This window comes from Lissotriton vulgaris, chromosome 1_1 (assembly GCF_964263255.1).
Source record: "Lissotriton vulgaris chromosome 1_1, aLisVul1.2, whole genome shotgun sequence".
Lineage (NCBI taxonomy): Eukaryota > Metazoa > Chordata > Amphibia > Caudata > Salamandridae > Lissotriton > Lissotriton vulgaris.
Genome location: NC_141685.1, coordinates 1499563012 through 1499585257, shown reverse-complemented (window position 1 = coordinate 1499585257; position 22246 = coordinate 1499563012).

Genomic DNA, 22246 nt, shown 5'->3' with positions numbered 1-22246 from the left:
CCCTATGGGAAAGAGGGTAGGTAGGGCCAATATAATGAAAAAACAGGGGATTTTTACCTAAGCCTCTGCGAATGAATTCAAACACTGAATGTTCTTCGGATAAACACAACTTTATTTGTTTACCCAGACAATCGATTTTGTCTTTGATTTATAACCATTTGTCTTATCTTTTTGCACAGAGAAAAAGAAGAATGCCATCAACCTCACATATAGCCATATGTGAATTACATTACAAATGTGTGAATATTTACAAAAAGTGAATAAAACACAAAATATGTGAAAACATTTGAATCACAAAGTGCCCATTAATTATACCAAAACATGGACAATGAATTAACCTTCAAATTTGAAAAAAACACATCATTTATCAGTCCTAAGGCTCAAGGGTGAACGCTTTTGGCATGTGACCCCTAGCAAATTAAGCTGACTAAATCAGGAAAGCTAAACAGTTCAAATACATCAATAGTTTCAAATTCCAATCTCAAATGCACAATGAATGCCGAAAATAGAAAGCCGACGCATTTCGAATCCTGTTTGCTGATTCACAGGATTCTCATCAGGGCAGTATAATTCTAGTCCATGAACACTATTTCTAAAACAAAAGGGAAAGTTTGTTTTAATTAAAATACTCCTCGAGCCAGTTCTTACGTTAAATAACATGGCGGGAGGTGGCATACCTTTGGTGGGAATTATCCAGAGTTGCATTTATTTCATGGAAGAAGATGTTCTATGCTGTGGGCCCGCGCTGCAACAGAGCGAAGGATTGGTCAAACTAGTACGTTCGAAAGACAAAGCATCAAAGCTAGTTTTGAGCACAGGAAACTTTGTTACCTTAAAATATCTTAGTCCGGCGGCAAGGCTGCCTGGTCCGGGTTGTACTTGTTGTGATCCGAGTTGTTTACCTGTGGGTTTAATTGAAGCCAATGAATAGCGGGATCTCTACAGCTTAAGTGTCAAAGTTTCTGGCAGGCACTAGAAGGACTTACTTTTCTTTTTTACGGTGGCGCATACAATCCTCTCCGAGTTTCTGCAATTTTTACTGTCAGAAAAAAAGGGAGGAGAAGGTCACTACGCTGGCCAATTCTGTGCGTATTGAATGCAAGGGGGGTGAACATATGACGGCGCCAAAGCTTACCGGCGGTATTCGAATTACGGCGTCTCTCGTTCACACTGCTGCACGGCCCGCTCTCGATGTGGGTGTCCGCGGCTGTGCCTGAATTGCATACATCTAAAGTATTGTTGTCAGTTGACCAATCAGGATCATGCCGGTCCCGATTGTGTTCTGGTGCCTTATGGGAATTGTAGTTCCCAAGCTGGACCCTATTTCTTAAGCTCTATTTATTTCACTTAGAGTGTTCAAGCCTTTGTTGACACTGTCAAATTTTAAAATGAGATAAGCTTCTTTGCATAGCAGCATGTTCTCAACCTCGGACTGGTGTTTAGCGTCTATTTTTGCCAGTACTGTCCACTTCAACTCAGTTTCACTATGCTTCTTTTCCACAAAATGGTCAACCATTGGTGCGGACAGCACTCTCTTTTTTATTCGGGAACGATGTTGGGTTATTCTGACATTGACTGCCTGGCTCGTTTTGCCAATATACACTCTGTCGCACGGACAGACCACAGCATAGACAACATCTTTTGTCTTACAATTTGTAAATACCTGGTGTTTCCACTGTATGCCATTATGGGTAAACACACTGCCTTCAATAGTAGTTGTACAGGAAACACAATTGCCACATTTATGGTGCCCACATATTGGTTTTAAGTTCCACTGTGTTGTTAAATCACTTTTCTGCGGCGGGATGTAACTGTCCGCCTTGATGAGCTGTTGTCCTATGCTCGTATTCTTACGCATTGCGAAAATTGGTTTCGCTATGGGATACTTCAAAGTTTCTAGTAGATGCCAATTTTTTAGAATGATGCGTTTAAAATGGTTAGTATGTTGACTGAAAGTGGTCACACACACCAGTTTATCCGATTCACATTTTTCCTTTACCTTAAGTAAAGTTTCTCTCGGAGTGAATCTGGCTCTATTTTTTGAGTGTTTTAAAAGTTTTTTGGGGTACCCACGTTTCGCCATTTCGCTGCAAAAGGATGTTGCATGAAAATCAAAATCAGATACATTCGTACAATTTCGTCGGATCCTGAGCAGCTGCCCATAAGGTAAGTTTTCCTTCAAACTTTGTGGATGTGAGCTGTGGTAGTGGAGAATTGTGTTTCGATCCGTTTCCTTTTTGTGCAAGGAGGCCGTCAGCTTTGCTTCACTGGCACTTACTGTGACGTCAAGAAAGGTCATTTTTTGTTTGCTGTAATTTAGGGTGAATTTGATATCTCGGTGACGTGAATTGAGCCATACATGGAATTCATCGAGGTCGGTCTGGCTCCCCTGCCACAGGAGCCAGACGTCATCGATGTATCTTAGCCATTGTTTGATGTTACATGAAAAAGGGTTGTCATTGAATATGAATTTCTGTTCATATTGAGCCATGTAGAGTACTGCCAGCTCCGGCGCATAAGGACAGCCCAAGGCTGTCCCTTTGATCTGAATGAAGAACTCATTCTCAAATTTAAAATAATTGCTCCGTAAAGTAATTTCTGCCAATGACACGATAAATGCAGTGGGAACCCGGTGGGGTCTTTCTCGCTGATCTAGATATAACTCAATCACCTCCAGTGCCTCGTCCTGGGGGATTTGAGAATATAGCGAGGCAACATCTAATGTTGCCATCAGTTGGGTTTCTACATTAAATGCCAACCCCTCCGTCTTGGTGAGAAAATCCGTTGTGTCCCTCAAATATGATTTAACATTTGGAACGAAGGGCTTCAAAAAGAAATCAATATATTTCGAGATTGGCTCGAGTACAGAATCACAACCGGAGACTATTGGTCTTCCCGGGGGTGTCGTGTCATTTTTGTGTATCTTCGGCAAGAAGTACAGAACTGGCGTTCTTGGAGATTTTTTATTGAGAAATTCAAATTCTTTGGGACCGAGATAGCCTTCTTCCAGTCCTGTCTTGGTGATTCTTGAGATTTTATCCTGGATGGCATGAATCGGATCTTCCCTGGATGGTCTATACCACTCACGGTTAGTTACATGTGTTTGGCCTTCAACCAGATACATAGAGCGGGGCCATAAAACTACAGCTCCGCCCTTGTCTGCCTGTTTGATTATGATTGATGTGTCAGATTTTAGATCACGAATGGCTTTATTCTGGCTTTTGCTGATGTTATTTTTAGTGAACCATTTTGCTTTCTCCAATTTCGTGAGGGACGATAAGACCGCTTGCTCAAAGGCAATCATCTGTTTAGGAACATTTTGCGTGGGTGTAAACCGCGATTTGACCCGAAGTCCAGTAGTTTCCTGAGTTGATGTCATTTCTGAGCCAGCAAAGAAAGCTTTCAGCCTAACCTTGCGACAAAAATCTAGAGCCTCCAATTTTAGTTTCGTGAAGTCAGTTCTTTGGGTGGGGACGAACTTGAGGCCCAGGTTCAAAAGTCTTTCTTCATCATATGTTAACTGTTTATTAGACAGATTGACTACAGTTTAAGTTTCTAGCTCTTGTAGAATTTGTTGCGAGTTCGCATCTCCCATGGCTGCTTGAAGCGTACCCGGGATTGCCCTCCTCTGGCTAAAAAAGGCGCCGATGCCGCAGAGGCTCCCCGTCTTTTTGTGTTATTTTGCCTAGAGTCAGAGGAAGAGTCGGAAGAAGTTGTGTCTGAAAAGGTTGTGAACCTATTTCTAGATCTGCCCTGAAATGAAGTTAGGGCTACTCGGGACTCACCCGAGGTATAGAAATCTTCTTTTAGAAAAGGGTAAACCTGTTCTAATTTAAAGGATTGGGAATCTCTATCGAACTGAGCTGTTTTGATGTTTAGAGTGTTATCTTTGAAAAGAGCAATTTCCTTTTCAATCTTCACTAAGAGCAATTTTGCTTCTGTGGTAGTCTGAGTGTCATTGATGTTTCTGACCAGTTCCTCAATCTCCTTTTCTTCCTGACTACAAATGCGTTGAGCTGTCTCTATTGTGTGGACCATTAGATCTCTACTACATTTGGTGTTGATTTGGCTAAAACCTTTTTTGTAGTCTGCATCTTCCGTGAAGATGACAGGAATATTTTTAACCTGAAGGCCCCAAGGTATAGTCCCTGCTTTTAGATGTTTCAACAGAAAATAACCGTGGAGTTCAGTTTGAATGTGTTTTTTTTGAAGGCGAGTCAGTTTGTCTCCCTCATTTTGTTGTTTCGCCGAGGTACTAAGGGTGATATTAGAGAATGGCGAGGACTCGATAAGATTTTGGATATGGCTTTCCGTGAAGGACAGCGTATCCTTTTCTGCCATGCTAGTTTTGAATGCATTTTGGTAGAGCTGCAGAGCGGACTACTTTTAACATCCCGCTGACGTCATTTTGTAGTACTAGTTCCCCATTGGCTGAAGGCGCATTGACGTCATGAATCATGTGTTTCTTCACGAATCTCATTTAACGGCGTCCGCTCGTAGTAACGCTACCTCCCCCTGCCTCAGGACATACCCGGGGTACCGACGGTGAGGTAAGCGTGATAACATACGACAGAATTGTAGCCCTTTTATAAATGCAATGTCTCGTGGCGCTCCGCTTTTCTAACTTTACTCGAGTGTTTCTAACCTTACTCTGTGCGGTCCGTTTGAATAATGGCACCTTGGTTTACACAGCAGGCTGGGGCACTAACATGATTCGCGCTGCTGCCGATTTAGTCTGTGTCCCTTTTGTATATATGTGCTCTTACTAATGCGATCTCTGGATAGAGACAAGTGCTTTTGGGACCCTGAATGATGTCTTGACTATCCCGAACATTAGAGGGTCTGACATAGCAGTCTTACGTAGTACTTCATTTTGGGGTAGATGGAACCTGATATGTGTATTTTATACTTAATACACTTCTGACTCTGAGGACATATGGAATTCTTTTCTTTTCTTTTGTATTTTATTTTTAGAAACTAGCCTTATTAGTATAGTTTGTCCTTACATATAATTGATGGTATGTGAGGCTTATTGCTATGTCCTGCATTTGTTATTTCCATTTTTGCAGGGCGGTGCCTCCTTCTCGACCTGAGTCAGAGCCAGGTGAGGTGAGGCTTTCTATCTCATACAGGATAGGTGAGTGTATTATTGTATTTTTTGTAACGTTATGTGACAACCTAGAACAGTCCAGTAGGCAACAAATGAGACAGCACTCACATTGTGATTTTGCTTTTGATGCTTGCTTTATTCTTACAGGTATGAAGTTTCAACCATCCTGTATGGAGGTATTGTGATTGGTCACATACATTTAACACTGTGATATTTGTTTTTTTTTTTATTATCACCATACTTAATGCAGTAGAAAAATTGATTAGGTCCTGAAGAAAGCCGGGGTTCTTAGATCCATAGCGGCTGAAACTAGTAGACCACTTTCGGTAGATTTGTTCAAAACCGACACTGTATTTTTTAATAAGTCCACCAGTGGTCATCAATAAAGGGTTTTGGGCCACTGTTGCGACTTTTTTAATTCACTCACATTTATATTCTTTGCACTGCACTTGTCTCCTTGGTTACTATACGCCTAGTCTACCAACATTTGGCTCATTGCCAGAAGAGCTGAGGTGACATAGGGCGCCTTTGGTTTTCCAAATGATGACACTGGCCACCAAGGGCAGTTGATAGAAATCCTTTTTCTTCTGCCCTCCTCAGGGTTTCTCCTGACATGAAGTCGTAAAGACTCTATTAACCTTTCATTTTCACTCACAGCTAGTTTGATGAAACATTCAATGTGGGTTGTTTGGCTTACTTCTGTTCTGTGTCTATGGTTACATATACCTTCTGTTGTTTTGCACTTAGACCATCAGTTTTCTTGTGTTTTGTATTAGTAGGTTTGGGGATTAAAACTGTTGGGTCTTTAAACATTCTCCCTAGGACCCCCCTCTCTCTCCCTCCTTGGGAGTTGAGTACTGTGTGTTTATTTAATGTAGAAACCCAACTGATGGCAACATTAGATGTTGCCTCGCTATATACTCAAATCCCCCAGGACGAGGCACTGGAGGTGATTGAGTTATATCTAGATCAGCGAGAAAGACCCCACCGGGTTCCCACTGCATTTATCGTGTCATTGGCAGAAATTACTTTACGGAGCAATTATTTTAAATTTGAGAATGAGTTCTTCATTCAGACCAAAGGGACAGCCATGGGCTGTCCTTATGCGCCGGAGCTGGCAGTACTCTACATGGCTCAATATGAACAGAAATTCATATTCAATGACAACCCTTTTTCATGTAACATCAAACAATGGCTAAGATACATCGATGACGTCTGGCTCCTGTGGCAGGGGAGCCAGACCGACCTCGATGAATTCCATGTATGGCTCAATTCACGTCACCGAGATATCAAATTCACCCTAAATTCCAGCAAACAAAAAATGACCTTTCTTGACGTCACAGTAAGTGCCAGTGAAGCAAAGCTGACGGCCTCCTTGCACAAAAAGGAAACGGATCGAAACACAATTCTCCACTACCACAGCTCACATCCACAAAGTTTGAAGGAAAACTTACCTTATGGGCAGCTGCTCAGGATCCGACGAAATTGTACGAATGTATCTGATTTTGATTTTCATGCAACATCCTTTTGCAGCGAAATGGCGAAACGTGGGTACCCCAAAAAACTTTTAAAACACTCAAAAAATAGAGCCAGATTCACTCCGAGAGAAACTTTACTTAAGGTAAAGGAAAAATGTGAATCGGATAAACTGGTGTGTGTGACCACTTTCAGTCAACATACTAACCATTTTAAACGCATCATTCTAAAAAATTGGCATCTACTAGAAACTTTGGAGTATCCCATAGCCAAACCAATTTTCGCAATGCGTAAGAATACGAGCATAGGACAACAGCTCATAAAGGCGGACAGTTACATCCCGCCGCAGAAAAGTGATTTAACAACACAGTGGAACTTAAAACCAATATGTGGGCACCATAAATGTGGCATTTGTGTTTCCTGTACAACTACTATTGAAGGCAGTGTGTTTACCCATAATGGCATACAGTGGAAACACCAGGTATTTACAAATTGTAAGACAAAAGATGTTGTCTATGCTGTGGTCTGTCCGTGGGACAGAGTGTATATTGGCAAAACGAGCCAGGCAGTCAATGTCAGAATAACCCAACATCGTTCCCGAATAAAAAAGAGAGTGCTGTCCGCACCAATGGTTGACCATTTTGTGGAAAAGAAGCATAGTGAAACTGAGTTGAAGTGGACAGTACTGGCAAAAATAGACGCTAAACACCAGTCCGAGGTTGAGAACATGCTGCTACACAAAGAAGCTTATCTCATTTTAAAATTTGACAGTGTCAACAAAGGCTTGAACACTCTAAGTGAAATAAATAGAGCTTAAGAAATAGGGTCCAGCTTGGAAACTACAATTCCCATAAGGCACCAGAACGCAATCGGGACCGGCATGATCCTGATTGGTCAACTGACAACAATACTTTAGATGTATGCAATTCAGGCACAGCCGCGGACACCCACATCGAGAGCGGGCCGTGCAGCAGTGTGAACGAGAGACGCCGTAATTCGAATACCGCCGGTAAGCTTTGGCGCCGTCATATGTTCACCCCCCTTGCATTCAATACGCACAGAATTGGCCAGCGTAGTGACCTTCTCCTCCCTTTTTTTCTGACAGTAAAAATTGCAGAAACTCGGAGAGGATTGTATGCGCCACCGTAAAAAAGAAAAGTAAGTCCTTCTAGTGCCTGCCAGAAACTTTGACACTTAAGCTGTAGAGATCCCGCTATTCATTGGCTTCAATTAAACCCACAGGTAAACAACTCGGATCACAACAAGTACAACCCGGACCAGGCAGCCTTGCCGCCGGACTAAGATATTTTAAGGTAACAAAGTTTCCTGTGCTCAAAACTAGCTCTGATGCTTTGCCTTTCGAACGTACTAGTTTGACCAATCCTTCGCTCTGTTGCAGCGCGGGCCCACGGCATAGAACATCTTCTTCCATGAAATAAATGCAACTCTGGATAATTCCCACCAAAGGTATGCCGCCTCCCGCCATGTTATTTAACGTAAGAAATGGCTTGAGGAGTATTTTAATTAAAACAAACTTTTCCTTTTGTTTTAGAAATAGTGTTCATGGACTAGAATTATACTGCCCTGATGAGAATCCTGTGAATCAGCAAACAGGATTCGAAACGCGTCGGCTTTCTATTTTCGACATTCATTGTGCATTTGAGATTGGAATTTGAAACTATTGATGTATTTGAACTGTTTAGCTTTCCTGATTTAGTCAGCTTAATTTACTAGGGGTCACATGCCAAAAGCGTTCACCCTTGAGCCTTAGGACTGATAAATGATGTGTTTTTTTCAAATTTGAAGGTTAATTCATTGTCCATGTTTTGGTATAATTATGAGCACTTTGTGATTCAAATGTTTTGTGTTTTATTCACTTTTTGTAAATATTCTCACATTTGTAATGTAATTCACATATGGCTATATGTGAGGTTGATGGCATTCTTCTTTTTCTGTGTGCAAAAAGATAAGACAAATGGTTATAAATCAAAGACAAAATCGATTGTCTGGGTAAACAAATAAAGTTGTGTTTATCCGAAGAACATTCAGTGTTTGAATTCATTCGCAGAGGCTTAGGTAAAAATCCCCTTTCACTTTGGAAAAATTGGCATTTTCTAGTGCCTGCAGCCTGTCTCTGGGTCATATGACTAGGTGTAGCTGGCAGTTGGTCCTTGTGTATTGCTCCCAGACAGTAAGGCAAAGGGAAGCTAGGTTGTGGCGGATGAGTCACTCTGAGTTTAAATGGAGAGGAGCTATCACCTATCACACTTGCTCATCACAAAGGCCCTGCCTGAGCACTTTCACAAAGGGTTTGTCATTGATCTGGATTGCCCCCCGACAAGCTGGCGTGAGGGCAGGAAGGAAGGGGATGCCTGACACCTCAAGGAATGGAAACCTTTAGAAGCTTCCTCTACTTCAAAGTGGGCACCCGGGTTAAATATTTGACCCTTAGACCAAACTCTTAAGTACACTACTAGACCTGTGGACTCTGCCAGAAAGATGAACTGTTGTGCTGCTGAAAGGACTGCCACTCTACTGGAATGTTGCCCCGCTGTGCTGACAAGGTGTCCTGCTGCCCTCTTGCCTTGGTGAGAAGGGCTGGATCTGCATTTCAAATCCAGGATCCGAGAGTGACTGCCAAGCACTAGTAGACAGACCTACTGATCAGAAGACTCAGGGACAGAATAAGTTTCCAACAACCTTGAACCCAGCACCTTTACTCTGGCATTTGTGAGTCTTATCCTTCCAAGTGATGCTAACCCAGTCCTGGACCCTTGGAAGTGGGCCTGATAGCACTCTGCCAGCCCTTCTGTGGATTCAGCAGAAATGACATATCTCCTCCGGTGCACATCTCCTGCAGAACTACCACACCGCCTCTGCTGCTCAGCACATGGCCCTAGGAACCAGTGCATCAACTCTGCTTCACGGATTTTCCTGACACACGGACTTTGTCACGCCCATCGTAGCCCATAGGAACCACCTCTGTATGACACATCTCCATGCAAGAACATCACCTCGCCTGACCCAGCCAATCAGAACTGCCATGGTGCAATGCATCTCCATGGAAGGACATCAAATTACAATTTGTGGCTCGTTGGAACTGCTGCTGAGTGATATGTGTCAGAATAGGGGTACCCCTGACTAAATTTCCTAAATCAGGGTTGAATTACTGGGTGTGACAAAACCATTTAGGAAATGAGTAAAAAGTGGACCTACGATAATCAAAAACAGTGTTTGACCAGAAAAGAGAAAGTATAAAAAATATAATTTGTATTATTTTTATATTTATAAATCAAGTTTTGGTAAGAAATATTGTTATAGATATTAAATCTTTTTTAACAATAAGAAAACATGCGATGTTAATAACAATTTTGGTACATATACAATTCCAGCTTTGGCCTATGTAGTACGTGCAAAATTATTATATAATGATTATTAATGCTATTCATACATACTTATCCATTCATGCATGGCCTAATTGAGTAATTCAATGCATGTCAAACATATTGTTGATAATAAACATGGATGTAAGAGCAATAAAGAAACAAAATGTAAAACTCATATGTTATTTTAAGACATTAACCCTTTTATCGCGGTGTAGAATCCGCCGCAGCGCAGGCATTTCCGTGTGCGGGCGGGGCCGCGTCGGCCAACAGACATGCGCAGCACTACGAAGGTAGTGCTCGCGACGGCCGTTAGCCGATGCACGCACGCAACGGGTTAAGAAATGTGGTCAAGGTTAACATAATTTATGTCTACGCGCGTTTCTGCTGTACACCTTCATCAGGTGGCCATGGTGGTCTAGTGAGATCTTGATGCATGTAATAAATCATGTGGCAACACAGTTTAAGTTTAAACTGGTGAGAGCGCTAGTTGTTGAAGGAATACCCGTTACTTGTTAGATGGTCACGACACATACGTTTTAAACAAGATGGCTGGTGGGGAATAATTATAGCTCTGTCGATGCACCTGAAAAAGTGTGGAAGGGATAAGGAAGAAGATGTCTGTAATGCCAGAAACCGGTCCTGGGAAGCTTGATTCCAGTCCAGGGAAGACATGGCTTGGCAGTTCGGGCTGGACTGTTCCCATGAGGCACAGGGTCAGACTGATTTGCATATGGCCATGTCTGAACTGGGGTGGCGGAGTGAGCTAAAGAACGGTGATGGATTAAACCCAGATCAGTTGACTGGTGGTGAGTGTTTGTATTGTCAACGCTCCGTCCATCATCACCTTTTTTTTTCTTTGTTCGCCCTAAGTTGGCACGGTATGCTCAGACGTGAGTCCCTTGCTCACTTTGCCACTGGAGTCAAGCAAGCCCGGCTGAAGACGGCTGTAATGCCAGAAACCGGTCCTGGGAAGCTTGATTCCTGTCCAGGGAAGCCATGGCTTGGCAGTTAGGGCTGGACTGTTCCATTGAGGCACAGGGTCAGACTGATTTGCATATGGCCATGTCTGAACTAGGGTAGTGAGCTAAAGAACAGTGATGGATTAAACCCAGATCAGTTTACTGGGGGTGAGTGTTTGTATTGTCAACGCTCCGTCCATCATCACCTTTGGTTTTTCTTTGTTCACCCTAAGTTGGCAGGGTATGCCCAGATCAGTTGACTGTTTGTATTGTCAACGCTCCGTCCATCATCACCTTTGGTTTAACTTGTAAAAGTGGCATTTCTAAAATAGTGATAATAAATCTGTGTACACCATTACGCAGCATTGATTATTATTATCCCAAACATACCAAACTTGACCACGCTGCTCTTCTCATATCAGACATTACCACTAAAATACTTATCATGGAATCCCCAATGCATTCCTATGGGAGGGCAGCCTCACAGCAGTGAGAACCCAAAATGGCTGTTTGTCACTACCAGGACATGTCACACAATTATGGTACATGTCCTCCCTTTACCTACAATGTACCCTACCCATAGGGCAAGCTAGGGCCTACCTTAGGGGTGATTGACATGCAGCTAAAGGGGGGGTCACAGACGTGGCACCTACTTTATGTGTCACGTCACAGCGGCAGTAAACTGCGTGCATAGGCCCGGCAATGGCAGAGGCCTCAGACAGGTTTGAAAGGCTACTTTGGTGGGTGGCGCAATCAGCTCTGCAAACCCACCAATAGCATTTAATTTACTGGCCCTGTGTAACTGAGATACCACTTTACAAGGGACTGACAGGTAAATTAAATATGCCAAACAGGTGTAGGCCAATTTTACCATGTGTGCCACATAGAGCACACGCATTTTACACTGGACAGAAGTGCTAAAGCGCTCATAGTCCTAGAACCACCAACACCAGGTCAGAAAAAATACCAGGAGGAATGTAAAAAGTTCAGGGATGACCCTGCAAAAAGGGTCAAGCCCAACAGTTGCAAACTGCAATCTACCTCATTAATACTCGTGAGGTAGGTCTAATGCAACCCCATTAGAAATAGCTTTTTCCAATTTTTAGTTTTTTGTAAATTAGTTTTTGTAATTTCCAAATTTCGATTCCCAAAGAATCACAATTAGGAAATCGCAATACATAAATTCTGTACATATGGCCCAAAGCAACTTCTTGTCTTGTATATTGTTTTTGATCTCGCCTTTCACAGGAGCAGATTGAAACAATTTGTGCCACCAGTATTAGTTCCACCAGATTTGTTATTGTTTTGGGGCATTTTTGGCTTTGATCTTCTTTTACAAGAGAGGAAACGTAATATGAATTAATTATGGTCAAAAATCATATTTAACCTTTGCTCTCAGGACAGTGAAGCCATGGTGTGTTCATAATGGGTACACGTATGTTTTCTTTTTTATACTCAGAGAACTAAGACAAATGGAATGGGGGATTTAACATTAAAGCTGGCGTTCTCATTAACCACTCCAATGTGAGTTACTAGTAATACTGAACAAGCAATGTATTGGTTTAGTTTCCTTTTAAAAACGGAAAGTCTAGTCAATCATGACAAAAAAAAAACACATCAATTTTGTAATTTCGGCCTCCAGTGACAAACATTCTAACAAGCGGTATCAATCGTGATAACTTTTTATGTAGGTCTGGGCACAGACATCTTTTAATGTCTGCTAAACCAATGTCATCACTACAAAGTTCAATGTCCTTCCTCCATTGGCTTTCTAGGTTAACCCCCTTTCGCTATTGCTTAATTGAAGATTCTTTCCCATATTTGATCAGCCCGCATAAGTACTGCACACATTTACATTTTATAGTGAGGCACAAAAGACGGTCACGTAAACTAAACTCCATTGCAGCCTCAATATCCCAAATAATGCCATTCTCCCAGATAGCTGTTACTTCCAGTCAGGGATTTAATAATAAACGCAGATTTAAAGTGAAGTTTGAAGCATTTGTTGACAAGGTGATCCATTGATCTCCTGCATACTTCTAACATCTTACTTCAAATAAATGAATTGAAGATAAAAAGTTATCGCCAAACATCGGTGCAGGTATCCCCTAGTATGTTTCTTGATTCCTGGGTGCACGTGCTAAATAATCAGCATGCTCGATCAATGTGACCAGATCTATGTACTTGGTTGAAAATTAGATAGTGAGGCACAGCTTTAATTTTGTGGAAGAGAAATACATCTGTAACAGCCTCATTTGCAAAAGGTTAATGCACAAGGGACAATATTAATGTATGAAACAGGTATCGACGCCCCTAAAGGGGAGACTTATAAGTGAAAGAGATTCGTCATAGATTGGTGGGTTTTTGTGTGGCATTAGCTATGGATGAGTGTGTGCCTGCGAACATTGGTTGATAGGTGAATGAATGATGCACAGGTGCATGAAAAAGTACATGATTGACTAGGTACATGAATAGGAAGCAATTGAGAGGATGGGCAGAATATAACATGTTACCACCTATTGCCCCATTTCCCATTCACAATACGCTGCACACACGAACGCACACACACATACACACGCACCCATCAATCAACAAAGGTGAGGCATTTTCAATTATAACCATGTTTTGGCTTTTCCACTACTTGTTCTTAAAGGCAGTTCATTATGCTTGTCTCATATGCAGAGGCACATATGTCCCACTAATAAAACAGTTGGACTGTGAAAGTGGAACACTTTCCGATAGGCACGTGTGTGTGTATTTTTAAAATGATAAATACAATGAAATAGGTAAAAATAAATAAACGTAGACAAACATAATCACAAACAGTTTAATAGTCTGTCTCGCTTCATTAATCAATGGTCACTCCTCACCTCCTCTAAAACATGCATCACAGGATTGCAACGAACGCATGAATAAGTAATGTAAAAGAGGGACAGCTTACTCTCATTGGCTCTCATTGAGATGTATTCAGGAAGTAGCACATGTTAAACGCATTCTATCACAGACTTATGATTTTCATTAAAACACACCAGCGATTATGTTACGAGAATCTTATATGTAAAAACATAACAAACAATTAGTCAACATGTAAAATATGTGAAGCTCTGGTATCTCGTCCCACTAGCACAAAACATTAATACTGGACAACATTACTAAACTCCAAGGGCCTTATTTATGAAGGCCTTGCGCCACCGATACGTCACTTTTTCCCATGTTAAAAGTGACGCATCGGTGGCGCAAGGCCTTCATAAATAAGGCCCCAAGTTTTAAAAAAATTATTTTCATTAACGATTCGAGTTCTTTTTATTAAAGATTCGAGTCGACTTCACAGGTTACAACAAAAAAGGCAGAAGCATTGAATCAATTCTTGTCACGTGGGTTACATAGATACATCATGATAGTTAGCAATTACTACGGGACACTTGGATCTTCTATCTCTGGAACAATGAGTGAACACATATATCGCCTCTATACTCATTTCATTTACTCCAAATAGAGGACCACTTTCTAGGGCACCCCGGTGAAATATATAGACAGTTGTTTCACAAAACATGCACTAATCCGTATCTGTTTTCCAAGAATCTAATTTAGGTGGGGCTCCCGTCCCCCACATTTGTGCTATATTCCGCTTGGCCACCATCTGACCCAGCGTAACCCAGATTTTGTCTTTAGCGCTAAGATCGGTGGGTTCCCATATGTTCAGTAGGCATCTTTTAGCTTCCGGTCGCAAGGCAGCCCCCAGTACCATGTTCTTGCAGTCAAGGATTTTTGCCCAATAGGATTAAATGTATTTACACTCCCATATTATATGTATGAATGAGCCCAACAGTCCACAACTTTGACTACAGTTGCTGTCTTCCACTTTACCCATTTTAACTAGGGTTGGCCCAGTGATATATACTCTATGGAGGATTTTTAACTGCACTAGACGGAACCTAGATGAGATTGCCACCTCTCTTGGGGATGTGACTGCCTACTGTCATTCCTCGTCATCTATTTCCAGCCCATCTCTCTCCCAATGTTGCCTGAAGAGTGCAAGGTGGTTTGGGGTAATATTAATCAGTTTTTTGTATGTCAGGGATATCGCTTTGTCGGGCATACATACATCCAACAATCTGTCCTCTAATGGTGTAGAGTCTGCAAAGGTGGTACCCCTGTAAACTCTAAGGTATAAGTATTGAAAATAGGGTCCATGTACGAAATTAAACGATAAAAAGAACAAGGCAATGTTAAGTGCATGTTCATCTCAGATTGTACTGCTATACACTTGTCCCTCAAAGTCACAGTTGTCTCTAAATTTAAGCTCAAATTTATGGGCAGAGTTAGCATAGCCTAATACCTCTCATATCTTTGAAAGTCCAGAAGTCTCTCACATGTGTCTTTTGTAGCATCCACAGCGTATCTCTGGCTTGTCAAACAGATCTATTGCGCAGAACTCGTTCACCCTATAGGCATTAATGTACATGGACGCTACCTCTATACAAGGACCATTAGCAATGTTTGTTCGGGAACTTTGATTAACCGCTACTGCTAATGCATTAGCCATCATCTAGTAACATGCCAGAGTCACCAAGCTGACACCAGCCTAGAACTGACGACAAAATGCCCTCTATACTGCCACACAGTCTTCGTGGCCCCGCGCCCACCCCCCTGCCAGGTAGAATCCCACCTCATCCCTAGCCCTAAAGAGATTATGATCACAACAATTTTATGAACCTCATCCCACACTAACCCTACATTTCTATTAAGTTTTAGTTGTTTTAATGTTTATCAATGCACTTCTCTTTTCTGCTACTTTTCCCATGCAGACATAGCTTTACAGTATTGTTTCACTTCTTTCGATTTGGTATAGTTTCCTACTGTAGACTTTCGCTCTTTCAATTAAATGGGTTCGAAAAAAAAATACAAAAGTACAGAGAACAAACACATGAAGATTCAGTAAAAAGGAGATAGAAAAAGCATGTTGAACAAAAACATTGTAAAAAAAATGCACATTTTTCTAGTTCAACTGCATGCACAATGTATTTGCCTTTTTTCTTTCAGATCCCAAAGTAATCCCTAATAGATTGATGGCTTCGTGAGCACAAACATGAATAAGCGAATACATGCTGTTCTGTTCCTCCATCTCAATGGATGCTTTCATTCTTTCAAAAAAACATAATGTTGAATCAGCCTGAAAAGTAATTAAAACTCAGACAATATAGATATTACAGCTCAGAAGCTTGCTTTACGTTTTATTTTCAGTTTTATTGAATTTAAAATGCCTGCCTTTGAAAGTTTGACCTCACTGGCTGATTTTAACAATTTTCAAAAACTTCAATCAAAGCAATCACTTAGTAGTGTAATGGCCAGAAAAAAAACATCTGACTGTCGAAAGGTGAATTACACAAATATTGATTCGAAATTATTGTGCAACATGAATGTAGTCCTTAAAATATTGTCACCACAAAAATGTCGTGGAACAAAATATTGGAGGTAGGAATATAATTTTGTTGTTATATAATATTGTTGTGTAAGACTATTGTATTTAATATTGTTCGCCTTACTATATTTGTAATACCAACTAGTGGCAACCATGTCTAGTAATGTAATAAATGTAAATGTAAATGTTTTTGAGCTTGTAAAGCGCACTGCTACCCGTCCATAGGTTTCCTGGCGCTGTACAACTCTGGGGAACCCGTCCTGGCTTTCCTTGTGGCATGGTCCCTTGCTGAGAGTCCCCAAGGTGGAGCCAGGCATCCCCGGAATTGGTGGGGCCGTTGTGGAGATTAGGCAAGCTAATGCCCAGAGTTGCCGAGTGGAACCCCTGATTGGAGTAAGCACCGAAGCGAGAATTAGCGAGTCCGCTGACCAAGGTCCACGACCCTGCTGCGTCGGGAATTGAACCCTGGTCCCGGCCGACTTCTGCTCTTGGGGCTGCCGCCTCTAACCAGTGAGCCACACTACTCCACGTCACACGGTAGTACACCACCACAGTCAACTTCGTACTTGATTGTACTTAACAATGTACTCTCCTTGCGCCCTTAGCAGAAAGACGATTGGCTGAAGCTGAAGTAATCCCTTGGATGAACAAATATACGGCAGGCAGCCAAAGATTATTTTATTTTGTGACCGTGCTTAGGAGAGGGGCCTGGGTAGGTAATTGTCGAACGTCTTGCACAGGGGACTGTGTGATCGTGAACTCTAGAGTTACGTTGATGGTACGCAATGTATTATATTGTATGGGTTTCTCTGACACTAGTGACAGTAATTTTAAATCCCTACCTCTTAAATATTTGTATTGGCTGGATGACTGCTGACAAGCTAGCCAGCAATATTGAACAAACGCATGTATGTGGGTTCACAGGCAGTCCTCAATGTGGCTACCTACAACTCATTTGGATCATTAACCCGTTAAGTGCTGCCGTCGGCCGTTGAACGTTCGGAGCACTACCTGGCTGGTGCTGCGCACGTTCAATGGCCGTTCTTTAAAACGGCCGCACTGCCTCGAAAAAACGGGCGCGGTTAACGGGTTAAGCTCCCTAAGTAGAACAATGAGTACCAGAACCAATAGTGCAAACTAACTCTAATGACTCCGAGATTAAACCAAGAAGTGATACTCAAATAGCATCTTAAAATATAGCAGGGTAGGTGCTAAACTGGATAATCTGGACTCGGGGACGTTTACACAGAGCTATGATATAATATATGTTCAGGAGACTTGGGCATTAGATGATATTCTTCTGGATGGGGACTGCTTTTTCTCTACTCCAGGAATAGCATTTAGGAAGGGGAGGGCCCAGGTGTGGTCTGACAATTCTTGTCTAGCCCGACAAAGTTGAAAGTTCCCAATGTTCTTCAAACTATTCCCACCTGTTGCACATACAGTTTCCAGGGTTTTATATTTAGTATTTATTGATTTCTATTACAAAATCTTGGATCATCGCTGTGCAGATGTAATCAATGCACTAGAACATGAGTTAGATATGAATGCTCCCTACCTCGAGACCGTAGTTCCCGACCCCTGCGCACATTTACCAATGGGATCTACCCAGACTTTAATAATACTCTCTATGTAATAATACAAAGTATTCCACTACTTAGTTGAACATTTATTTTGACACCATAAATATTCACTCGTTGCACATAGTATTAAATCATGAAACTTAATTTACATGCAGTACATATCATGCTGTAATTTTTTTACACAAAAAATTCTGACAGTGTTCTTCTGTTTTCTTTTTAAGATGCTCTATGCATTTCGGGTCTCACAGGACCCTTCATCAGGAGCAAGTGCCATCTACAAAAATAATGATGCACAGTAATGAGCTTAATATCGCAACTGTGGTAAACAATGTGACATATGGAAAAAGAGAAATATGCTTACTGGTTATGTAGTAACCTTAATCAAAAAAGTTTCTGTGAACCCAAACCAACACCACCGTGATTGCACTGAAACGCAAAAACAAAATGACCTGCTTACTTGATACTTTTGAAACGACGCACGTGGTACCTAAAATATTAAAACAACCATAAATGAAAGAAAACCTTGTGTTGCACTGATTCCTACGAGCAAATATCAACTTTGCCTTTTTAACTTACCAAAAGGCTTCAAATGTTTCCAATCCTGATGTCTCACTGTTCAAGTTTGGGAACTTGTTAAACGCGACCGCGTTTCAAATCCCTATAACAACAAGAGCATAGACACAATGTCTAATTAGACCCTCTGTTGGAAAGCCGTAAGTGACGAATCTATTCAAACACACTCTCTAGCTGAGGTTCCACGAATCTTACCGGTTCCCTTGCAGATCAAATTCTAGATTTGAATGCTACCAACTGCAAGGGCGGCCATGTTATTATCTGAGAATTTAAAACATAACAGTCTAAATAGCCTTGGTCAACAGTTTGTGGCTATAGAGATAGAACTGGGGAGAGTCAATCACATTTCAACTATGATCTATTCAGGAAGGCATTAAATAAGCGTCTGATAAAGCACAGTTTGTTTTTTGCCTCTGGAGTATGTTCGTCTTCAAAGTTTCCGGTTCCAGCTTTTACCAGTGGATGTGTATGTAGTAATATAGATCATATTTTAAGATCTGAGACAAATAGCCCACATGCTTAATTTTGAGATAATATCTAGGTGTAGCTGTGATCATAACCGGCTATCATTTGCTTTTGGACCTGACAGTAGGCATTGAAATAAGAAATTAAATTGTCTACACAAACAATAAGTGGGTACTGAGGAAACTCTTCTAGGGTAGGCCTAGCAGACATACTCTCTGAAGTATGTAGTGAGAATGAAGGAACATGATGGGGGTACATGGCTGGATGAAAGGACAGAATCTGAAGACATTTGGGGGGATGTTCTCATGAAAATGTGATAATTATCGCAAAATAAGTTTAACGCAACTCTGCACATCGCAGTTTATCAAGGGAAAATAACGCTGCCTTAATGTGGTATTCTCAAAATGGCTTACCATGCGATCGTCTTGCGATAATGAGTCAAATGTCCACGATAAAGTCACCGGGACGGAAATAAACAAGTAAACCCCAACACAAAAAAAGCTGCGATGGGCCCAACCACAAAAAAAAGATCTGCGATAATCTTCCCCAGGCCTGCAAAATCACACACGTGAGGCGGGAAAAATCACTTAACAAAAGCCAAACAACAGCGAAGCACAATGGAGGTACCCGGAGCAAGTACAGAGGACAACCAAAATCCCACAAGCCCCCCGGAGGACCAGCCGGGTACCTCGGGGAAGAGCAAGGACAAGAAGAGTAGGAAGAAGCGGTTCAGTCCGCAGTAAAACAGAATCCCGATAACGGAGGTTGTAGAACTCAATTAACTAATGTACGTCACATCCACAGTGTCATTGGCAACAAAAAATGGAACATGGCAGTTCACCATGGACAAGGTGAATGCAGTCAGAGTGCTGAAGAGGACAATGGAAGTAAGGACAAGAGGCGCTGGAATGATGTGAAGTGCAAAACCAAGCAAAAACTCGTCAACAACTGGAAGGCAGCAATGCAGACTGGAGGTGGGAGTCCAGCGCCAATGGAGGACCTGGACGAGATGGAGGAAATGTTGTCCATCAAATGTTGTTTTTGCATTTGTCACCTCGAGTGGGATGGGTATGCTCAGACGTGAGTCCCATGCTCTCCACACCACTGGAGTCAGACTATCCTGGATGAAAATGGCTGATAGCCAGAAACCAGTCCTAGGATGCTTGATTCCGGTCCAGGAAAGACATGGCTTGGCAGTTCCGGCTGGACTGTTCCCATGAGGCACAGGGTCAAGGCTGATTTGCATATGGCCATGTCTGAACTGGGGTGGTGTGGAGTGCAAAAAAACGAAGGATTTAGGCCCAGATTGGGGTCAATGTATGACATTCTTCTCCATTCTGTCCATCAACTATTGTTTTTGCATTTGTCACGCCGAGTGGGATGGGTATGCTCAGAAGTGAGTCCCATGCTCTCCACACCACTGGAGTCAAGCTATCCTGGCTGAAGACGGCTGATAGCCAGAAACCGGTCCTAGGATGCTTGATTCCGGTCCAGGAAAGACATGGTCTGGCAGTTCGGGCTGGACTGTTCCCATGAGGCACAGGGTCAAGGCTGATTTGCATATGGCCATGTCTGAACTGGGCTGGTGTGGGGTGCAAAAAACGATGGATTTAGGCCCAGATCTCTGTACTAGGGTGATTGTATGACATTGTTCTGCATTCTGTCCATCAACTGTTGTCTTTGCATTTGTCACCCTGAGTGGGATGGGTATGCTCAGACGTGAGTCCCATGCTCTCCACACCACTGGAGTCAAGCTATCCTGGCTGAAGACGGCTGATAGCCAGAGACCGTTCCTTGGATGCTTGATTCCGGTCCAGGAAAGACATGGCTTGGCAGTTCGGGCTGGACTGTTCCCATGAGGCACAGGGTCAAGGCTGATTTGCATAGGGCCATGTCTGAACTGTGGTGGTGTGGAGTGCAATAAAACAATGGATTTAGGCCCAGATCTCTGTACTGGGGTGAATGTATGACATTGTTCTGCATTCTGTCCATCAACTGTTGTTTTTGCATTTGTCACCCCAAGTGGGATGGGTATGCTCAGACGTGAGTCCCATGCTCATCACACCACTGGAGTCAAGCTATCCTGGCTGAAGACGGCTGATAGCCAGAAACCGGTCCTAGGATGCTTGAATCCGGTCCAGGAAAGACATGGCTGGGCAGTTCGGGCTGGACTGTTCCCATGAGGCACAGGGTCAAGGCTGATTTGCATATGACCATGTCTGAACTGGGGTGGTGTGGAGTGCAAAAAAACGATGGATTTAGGCCCAGATCTCTGTACTGGGGTGAATGTGCGACATTGTTCTGCATTCTGTCCATCAACTGTTGTTTTTGTATTTGTCACCCCGACTGGGATGGGTATGCTCAGATGTGATTCCAATGCTCTCCACACCACTGGAGTCAAGCTATCCTGGCTGAAGACGGCTGATAGCCAGAAACCGGTCCTAGGATGCTTGAATCCGGTCCAGGAAAGACATGGCTGGGCAGTTCGGGCTGGACTGTTCCCATGAGGCACAGGGTCAAGGCTGATTTGCATATGACCATGTCTGAACTGGGGTGGTGTGGAGTGCAAAAAAACGATGGATTTAGGCCCAGATCTCTGTACTGGGGTGAATGTGCGACATTGTTCTCCATTCTGTCCATCAACTGTTGTTTTTACACAATGGCACACATGCACAATTAAGTAGAGCATATCTGCGTATAAACCATGCCCCAGACCCCACCGAGACCAATGTACCCAAGTATGCAACAGCTCAGCACTGTAGAAGCACAGAAGTCCACCTCATGAAAGGGAGAAAGGGCAGCAAAATCAGAGCTGCAGGGGCGACTTCCCCAAAATGCAACACACACACATAACGTGCAGAGCACATCAACATTGACAGCAATGTGATGCAAACTGCAACACGTCCACAACTGAACAGAGGACACAACTGGTGCCACGTGTGTGTAGAAACTGGCATATCACATTTGGCATTGAAGGGAAATGTGAGTTGCCAATGTACAAGTACAAACACACATCTGTGATGTTGTCGAAATATCCACTGTCCCGCATCAAATAGGCAGCTCCTCCCAAACAGTCACAATGTACACTGTCATGCAGTCTGAATGTAAACAATGGGTCAACATACATGTAAACACAATGTTAAATGGCATCTCCCCTTCACATTGCAGAGGGAAATCAAACACCTGGAGCAGAGCAGCCCGAACCACTCTTCTCTGATGATGAAGAGGGCCACCACACCTATGACCCCAACCCCCCCACAGCTCATGGACAG